Source organism: Dromaius novaehollandiae, chromosome 1 (genome assembly GCF_036370855.1).
Source record: "Dromaius novaehollandiae isolate bDroNov1 chromosome 1, bDroNov1.hap1, whole genome shotgun sequence".
In the NCBI taxonomy this organism is placed as follows: Eukaryota; Metazoa; Chordata; class Aves; order Casuariiformes; family Dromaiidae; genus Dromaius; species Dromaius novaehollandiae.
Genome location: NC_088098.1, coordinates 143531432 through 143540107, shown reverse-complemented (window position 1 = coordinate 143540107; position 8676 = coordinate 143531432).

Genomic DNA, 8676 nt, shown 5'->3' with positions numbered 1-8676 from the left:
AAAAGTGGAGGGAGAAAGAAAAAAGAATCCCGCTGCAACTGCTTGGGGATAACTGGTTGACAACATCTGAATCTGCACAAGTTGTATCTTCCAAATGCACTAATAAACATTCAGTTTTGGAAAAGAGCTCATAACCACACTTTTAGCTGTGGAACTTGTTTTGAAAAACCTTGCCATTTAGTTTAATGAAAACTGTGCAATTTTTGAAAAACTAGCTCAAAGAATAGAACTCTTTTGAGTTCTATTGCACCACAAAAAATGTTTCCATGATGCGTCTGTGTTCAAAAACATGCAATATTTGGTCTCTACTGGTGTATCATCTGATCCCCCGACCTATCCCGGTAAAATTACAGTGTTTAGAGCCAGTGTAAGTACAGCCAGGAAGAAGCTGATTATACTGAGTTCTGACCGAATAAAGCAGCAGTCAGTGGTCTGATACTTCTATCTGTTTGAAGGCAACCACAGTTCATCTGCACATGTAATTTGATAGACTATAATGACAGTAGGAAGGAATTATTTTTCTGAATAAATGTTATTTTTTGAAGAAGTGTCATATAGAAAAACTTTTGCAGATGGTCTAGTACAGGACTGAAAACTTTTGAAAATGAAGAAAACAGGCTTTTTGATCCATTCATGGCTAATAATCCTTCAATCAGATATGTTAGCAAACTTAAATGAGTGCGAACAGTGATATTATTATTACTGTTACTATTATTACTATATTACTGAGGGTGAATTCATTTAAACAGTCCCTAAAATGCTGTTTTTCACTTTTGTAGTTAAAATAATATCATTCTCATTTTCTCTTTCTGATTATGACCCTAGTACCTTTGGACAGACACCAGTTTTTCACTCCTGTCTCCATAGCTCAGAGGCTTTAGCATTAGTTGTTATTACTAGGTTACACAGCTGCTCCATGACTGAGAGAATTATTTCAATACTCCCTTGATATATAGCAGAAATTACAGCTGACTTATGTTGTGATAGTCCTTTACAGTTAATGTGCTTAATGACATGCTCATTCTGAAAATTTGTGCAATTAAAATAAATCACACTAGAACCAAGTAGAAGTAGAAATCACAACTAGACAGGAAAAAAAAAAAAAAAGATGCCAAAGCCCAGATTGCCAGGGTTATGTAGCAAGGGCTTCATAACTTTGGGTTTGAAATTTGAGAAGGGATTTATTTTGAAAAAGATGGGCTTAGGTTTGAGGGCAATTTTTTTGACTGTATTATACATAGGAGAATAAAAATATTAAAGTGACATTTGAAAACAGCAGTGTTTAAACCGCTAAAATGACCACCACTATTTTGTAAATAATTATTCAGACAAGCAAATTTCAATATCCCATAGGTGTGCATTGCCATTAAATGTATAAAGAGTTCATGAGCTAGAACTACAAACTTTTGACAATAAAGCCCATCCAGCTCTATTATATCACCTTAACTTACTGCAGAATTTTACAGGTTCTTTATGGAATTCAGTTGAATCCAGTTAGAAAAGTCTGGGTTTATGGGAATGAAAAGCGTTACGGACAGATTTTTTTCATTGCTATACTTGATGTGTATGCAGTAGATACAATCAGGGAGTAAGCAGTAAAAAACTATACATGGTAGGAAAGTTGCAGATTCTACATAGGGCTCGGCAGCACTGTTGTAATCAAGTTTTAGGTATATTTTATCAAGTTTTAGGTATATTTCAACATGAAACATTTTCTGATGTTTAGATTGACAGCTGGTGGAAAGCAGTATAATTTCTCTGTTGTCAATTAAGTGATGCCAGGGTACAGCAGTTGAAGGTTTGCCCTATAATCTGTTGCAATGTTACAGTGAGAGGTTCAACACCCCAGTGATGTGAGCTGTGTTTGCACCACCAAACTTCGTTTTTTTGTTGCTGTTGTTGGAACCTTTCTGTTTGCTCAGAAGCACTTTCTGTGATTTTTTTCACAGTAATTGTGTTAACTTGTCACTAGATGACAAATTATGCAGGTCACAAAGGTGCAAATTCAGTGTGGATTGCTGAACTGAGGATCCTCTAACCTACAAGTTGTCTGAAGCTGTGAGTAATAGTTTTACAAAGGACTCATGAATAAATACAAAAATGAAAAAAAATTCACAGGCAGCCTGCTACAAAATAAGTGTAAATTGATTCATCTTCTCACTTTCCTTAAGTTGTGTGCTGCTTCAGAAATTACAGTATCCCTATGCACATGTTGAGGTGCCTTCCTTTCCTTGTACTGCGTGCAGATGATCTCTGCCTGGTCCTCTGGATGCGCTTGGTCCATTGCCACATGGCAGGATTTAATCTCCTCAGCGGTTTTAGGTGTGTATTCCTGTATGCTTTTCTGCCTGAGGGATCAAGAGCACTTGTGGATGCTTGCTAGGTCTATAGTGGAAGCCCAGAACAAAGAATAGTGGCTGAAAAGCTCTCTAAAGTTTAGTTTCTATGCACAGTGATGCAGAGAACATACCAGAGTAGCAGGATCTCATGCTGTACTGCTCTTGTCTTCACTCATCTTCAACTTTTTTTGGAGGAGAGCAAATGTCATGAGGCAGTGATGTGATAATGTCTGCTGAAGTGTCAGGTAGCTGTTGCAGTAAGTGGTCGGAAAAACTCTCTACTAACTGTAGCTGTGATGGTTAAATTCTATGCTGTGGCTAAGGAAAGCCAGAGCAAACAAATGGTGAAGGTAATCATCCACATCACTCTGATATGCAACTTCAGCTGTGATGCCTGCTGCTTACAAAATGCTTACAAAGTGGTGGGAAAAATGCCTGAGAATAGTGAGAGAAAGTAAGTAAAAATATCAGAGAACTGTAGGGAGCAACTGATGAGCTTCTGATACAGCCATTGCTAAAAGACAGGCTGAAGACAAAAAGGCACTGTCATTCATGTGAACAAGAACTTATGCAGTGTAGGAGAGCAATGGCACAGTAAACTAATGATATGCTAAGGACAAGGGTGGGAGGCAATTGAAGGGAAGACAAGGCTGGCAGTCTGAGAAAGGATGGTACTGGAGCTGTTTTTTCTTACTTGCACTGTCCTTCACCAACAATGAAACACCTGAACTTTGTTCAGGCCAGCAGTGTTTAAGGGAAGCTTCCATCACTATCACTAGCATTATGGTTATTTACTTCACTTACAGCCTCAGAAGCTACCTTCTCCTCCAAGAGCCAACATCAAAGTAGGACATAGCAAAGCATTGTACCATTGCTGCTCTGTCATGAATTAAGTCTTGATGTTTCTAGAGGACTGACATCAGTTCTCGTGCCTATTTTTGACAGTTTGGATCAAGGAGCCCAAATCAAGGACTGAAAAAGTTTAGCAAGCCATTCAATAGTAGTTTGTAGGTGGGACATCTGTAGTTCAAGGCAATGGTGGCCTGCAGAAATCAGGTCTGAATGTCTGGAGTGAGAGTGGAATAGGATGAGGCTTTGGAGATTTTAAAGAATCACTTCTCTGTTAAATAAAGGAATTCTGCATTTACATTTTAAGAAAGTCACAACCATATTTGTAACAACTGAACATATGTAGGAAACTGCAGTCAAATCAAATTCATATCATACAGATTTTAATATAACCTAGCTTTCAGAATAAGGGGCATCCATTAAGTCATAGTTTTACAAATCAGTCAGTTACTATGCTTTTTAAGGTAGTACAGAAATGGAAGCTCACAAGTGATACAGAAAAACGGGCAGAGGAACTGATAGCTGTAAATGAGAAAAAGTCAGTGGGCTTTCAACAAGTCTGAAATCTGAGCATCACAGTAAGTTAGGACTGCAGATAACAAGCAATTGTAGCAAAAGTTTGTAGCTAGATAGCTACAGATCAGTACAGCTACATAAAAAGAAATTGAGTATCAAGTTTTTTCCCCCCCCCCCCCCCCCTTAAGTTGAGAGATACATGTCACTGGTTCCTGACAGTCCTCATCATTACTGCTTTATACTATTAAAAGCATGCAGGTGAGAGTGTGCAAGGGGGAGGTTGTGTGGCCATGCTTACATAGGGGGTAGTGTCTTATCCCGTCCTGGTCCCATGGTTCACTGATTAATCCTTATTCTCTGAACCTTCCAGGAAAGAGATCATTTCTGCTATCTGTATCCTTGTAGCTGCAGTTCTATTAGTCACTGCCCTCAGTGAGCATTCTCCTATAACCTCCTTCAGACAACTTATCTCCTCCTTGCCTTTAGGCCATCCTGTTTGGGATTGTTTTTCCATCACTTAGCTATTTCTTCTTGCCTGAACTTCCACTTCCTGACATATAGAAGTGTCCTAGCTGAAAGAACAGCAGCATATAGGATTAAAATTTCAGCCCTCTCTCCTTCTCTGCTCCCATGCCATCATTCTCACAGTGACTGAGCAGGGCTTTTATCTCAGTTTCTCTTGTTAAGCAGCCTCGTGGAGGAAGGAGGTAGAACACTGAGATTGTGTTTATTGTGTTATAACAGACTCTTTGAAGCTGAAACTGAATTATTTTATTTGCTGTAGGTCAAAGAAGAGAGGAGTAGATATTACCATCTTCCTGATGGACATACTTTATGGATGGTTTGCCTGTCCTAGCTGCCTCCTAAGGAACAGAATGATGGAGCTCAGATAACTGAAATATAGTGAAAAAGCAGCAGTTTTTTAATGCCTTCTGTTGGAGCTGGTAATAGATTAACTCTCATTTGTACCACTTGGCAGAGAATTGGGAATAAATGTCTGCAGATGAATTAGGACCTTGTTTAACTTTCAGTAAAAAAATGGGGTGTTTTTTAAAAGGTGATGGACTACATTCAATTTTATGATGCAGAAAAACAAACCGTCAACTTATAGAAATAATACCTGAGTGCTGTTGTGACTTGTTCTCTACTTCTCTTCAGGCCCTGGGTATTTTTATTGGGAGAGTATGCTGACTGTAGTGCCATTGTCAGTGTTTCTTTTATCTGCTTTTGACATTTCATGTGTTTGTATTTGTCAGGGCCCTGAGGGCTCCAATAGGCCTCAACGGTCATGATCAGCCTCCCCCAGGGCCTCTCCCCACCCCTGCCCAGAGCCCAGGAGCTCCATTTCAGCTCAGCCTAGGGCCATCTGTGCCTGCCTCCACAACACTGGAGGTACTGGTCTCCAGCTCAGCCACAGCCATGCCTATGCTTGGCCATGGACCCAGTTAAGGCAGACCCTAACCTCCAGACTAACTTCCCAGCTTGACTTCAGACTCGCCTCATCACTGTGAACTTGCCTGATGATCTGGTGACTCCTGGTGAAGCTGGCCATGATCTGTGCATTTTACTTGCTCATCTTGCTTGGGTACTATGGGACTGTGCCCTGGCTGCTGAGGCCCCAGCCTTGCCAGCTGTGTTATCATGCTCATCTTCTGGCTTCCTGTCTCTTAGGGAGCATCTGGCCCTTGCTGCTCCCTGACAGTACTGTAATGCCTGACAAGTTCACCAGCTAATTTGAGTAAGTGATGGTTAACAAGATGTGAAGCAAAACAGGGTAGGAGGGAGAGCAATAATAGTCCAAGACTCCCTGAGGTATGCAGAAAACATAGGCAGTGGAAGGAGTTGATCTTATAGATCTTATTACTGGTCCACCTAAGCCTTGATGGGCCATCTGCCAGCACAGACAAAACGTGTCTAGTGCAAACAAATAAACTAGCAAACATGTTTGCTAGTGCAAACAAGGATGTCACACAACTGCCATTACTTCCAGCGCCTTTGGTATCTCTGCATGGATGCTGCAGCCAGACAGAAGCCCACCGGCTGTGGATGCAGGCCAGCTCCAGGCTGGTGTTGTGTAGCACTGTTAAATTGATGCTGTGTCTGCCTTTCCACAGTGTCTGCTTGCTTGAGCACAGTGCTACACTAACTGTGGCACATCACACACCTCTGCACTGACTCACATCCAGTGACCTTTGAGTTGAGGCCAAACAAATGTTCACCTGCCCTGATGCAGGTAGACGAAGCTTTTTGGCTTCCTCCCAATCCAGTCTAGCCCATTTGTATCTCGCACATCTGAGAAGCGATCTCTATGAAAACCTGGAGGTCAGATTCATTCCTCTTGTATTGAGAGACACTGTACTGCTTTACCTTTGTGCTCTAAATGACAAAGCAAAAGGGCAGTAAATGATGTGACAGCTGAAAGTGCTAACAACTGAAAGTATTTAAAAATGCAGTATGATGAGAAGGATGAATGAAGGAATCTACTGTAAGCTATAGTGAGAGATAGCTCTAAAAGAAGTAGCTTTTGTTTCCTCTGGCTCCTATGCCCTCTTTGTCCCTTTCGTTCTATTCCTATTTTCCCAGTGAAATGGTGTAAAGAGGAAGAAGTCATGCACAACATAATTCTATAAGACTGCTGATAACCTGGGGGTAATAATATTGAAACAGTTGTCTGGCATTTTATATGCTAAATCTACACCTACATAACAAAGCCACTTCTTTATGTTGTCAGATAAAGAATTAGTCAAGAAGGAAAACAATCCGTCTTTTCAAAATAAAATATTCCATTATTACTGAAATAAAAGAGGTGATGAGAACTCTACATCATTTGCTTTCCTTCCTTGGCCAAGAATTCAAGTTTATTAAGATACTCATTTAAAAAAAAAGAAGAATGTAAGATCTGTAGCAGTCTGCAATAAACACTCTCTGCATGCTTCTCCTTTACTTCACTGGGGTGACTGTGGTTCATACTGTATTATTTGGCATTGCAAATCGTGAAAAGTTCCTCCACTGCCTCAGTCTTAACCTACTCAGCCACTGTTGTTCATTTCAAATTGAAGAACAAATTCTGTCCTTGTAAGTCTGCTGCCAATCTACTGCTCAACTGTGCAGGTTTCTTCTGCCAATGAAACAGAGCTAAATGCTCTACTCTTAGTAGGCTTCCCTTCAAGATCCATGTGCTGCTGACACCTCTCTGATATATGCCTGAAACATAATGTAGCCTGCAGTCACTTCACATTACCTGCCTAATAAGTGCATATGACTCTTACACCACTGAACTCAGCCTCCTATTAGCACAGGCTATCCTGACATATAATCTTTTCCATAAATTTATGAAGGTCCTTTGCAAAACTAATTAGAGCCTGTTTAATCAGAGTCACTCTTCTTTATGGCAGAAGGTGAGTAAGGTGGGTCAGGGAGATGGTGAAGCTCACTCGGCATGCTGAATTGCTTCCTACTGGCATGTACTTAGTTGCACCTGGAGGAAAGGAGTTTTCTGGTATTGTTACATTTCATCACTTATAGCAACTGACAAAATAATACAAAAATGCTTTTAAACCACCTTTTTGAGGCGTGACAAGATTTTTATGGCCCTTGAATTTGCATCTAGAAGAAAATGTCTCCTGGTCACAACTAATAGGTGAAACAGTTTAGAGTGCAATGTATGTAAAGAGCAATTCTGCACAGCGAAATAGGCAAATCTTATTAATCACCCAAAAAAGCAGTACTGTTAAAGGCAAAGACTGGGGAGATGCATAAGGTAAGTTAAGATTCCACATGTCACAAAACAAGAGTAAACTCAAACTTCCTTCTTTAATTCTGAAAGTATGAACTTCATAGGAATAGCAAGAGATAAAGGACCACTGTCTGTTCTTCCTACTTTGCAGAAAAAACTGCTCTGGTACTAAAGGGTTTTGGACATCAGAGGAATACATGGTTGCATTGGGAAACTGCACTACTGACTGTGCAATATCTTCCTTTAAATAAAGTTGGTGCATGCAGCTATCTTTTTTAATCTCTTAGGCCCCAAGATCCCCTCAAAATCCGTGGGAACTGAGAGTGAAGTTGCAAAGTCTAGATTAAGCCATTTATAGCACTGATGTCTACATATAAATAAGTTAATCATCCAGACTCCCTTTGCAGCCAATAAGAAGAAGCTGATGCTTCTAGACTGCTGCCATAATAGATCTGACTTGTTATAAAACGAGTCTCTCTTAAAAGATGAATCATGTCCTCGAGGTGCCTATTTCTCTCCATTGTCTATAAAGGGAGCCTAGAGGGCTCTTAGTCACAAAGAGTTGTAAATGTTAAATAGCAACATCTACTTAAATGAGAAAAACTCCACCTTAGACATGCATGTCCTTTATCAGTCTGTGAAATGTCTAAGTCAAGCATGGTCAACAGACTGCCAGTCCCATCCTATGCCTTGTTATGCCGACTTTCTTACTGTAGGGAATGCTGAACTAGTTGTCTAGGCCTCGGGGGGGGGGGGTGTCTAGCACCATCTGAGTCTCCCTAGGTTCTCTGAGACATCTGCATGGGTCTGTCAGCTATGACACACAGGAGACTCCAAGACTTATGGAGTGACAGCTGGAGCTAGTGAGTTATGCCATGGTACGAAACTGAATCAAGTGCAGAATCCTACAATTGATCATGTGTGTTTGTATCTGTCCAACACTTGTTGCCCTTTTTGTCTTTGCTTTGAATGTTTCTACTAGATACTATTATCCATGACAGGCAAGAACTAACATACTGTGTGGTTTAACTGTAGGCCTGGTGAGTTTGGGCTGTGAAGAAAGATTGCTTCATAAATTGTGGCTACCAGGTATAGAAGTCCTGGTATAAGTGCTAGAGTATAAGGGCATAAGCAGCCCCAGGTATAAAGAATCTCTGTCACTAGAGGGGCTTATGTTATAAGGTTTTCATAAGAACCTGTTCCTTTCTGATTTGTATCATTTTTAAGGAAGCACTG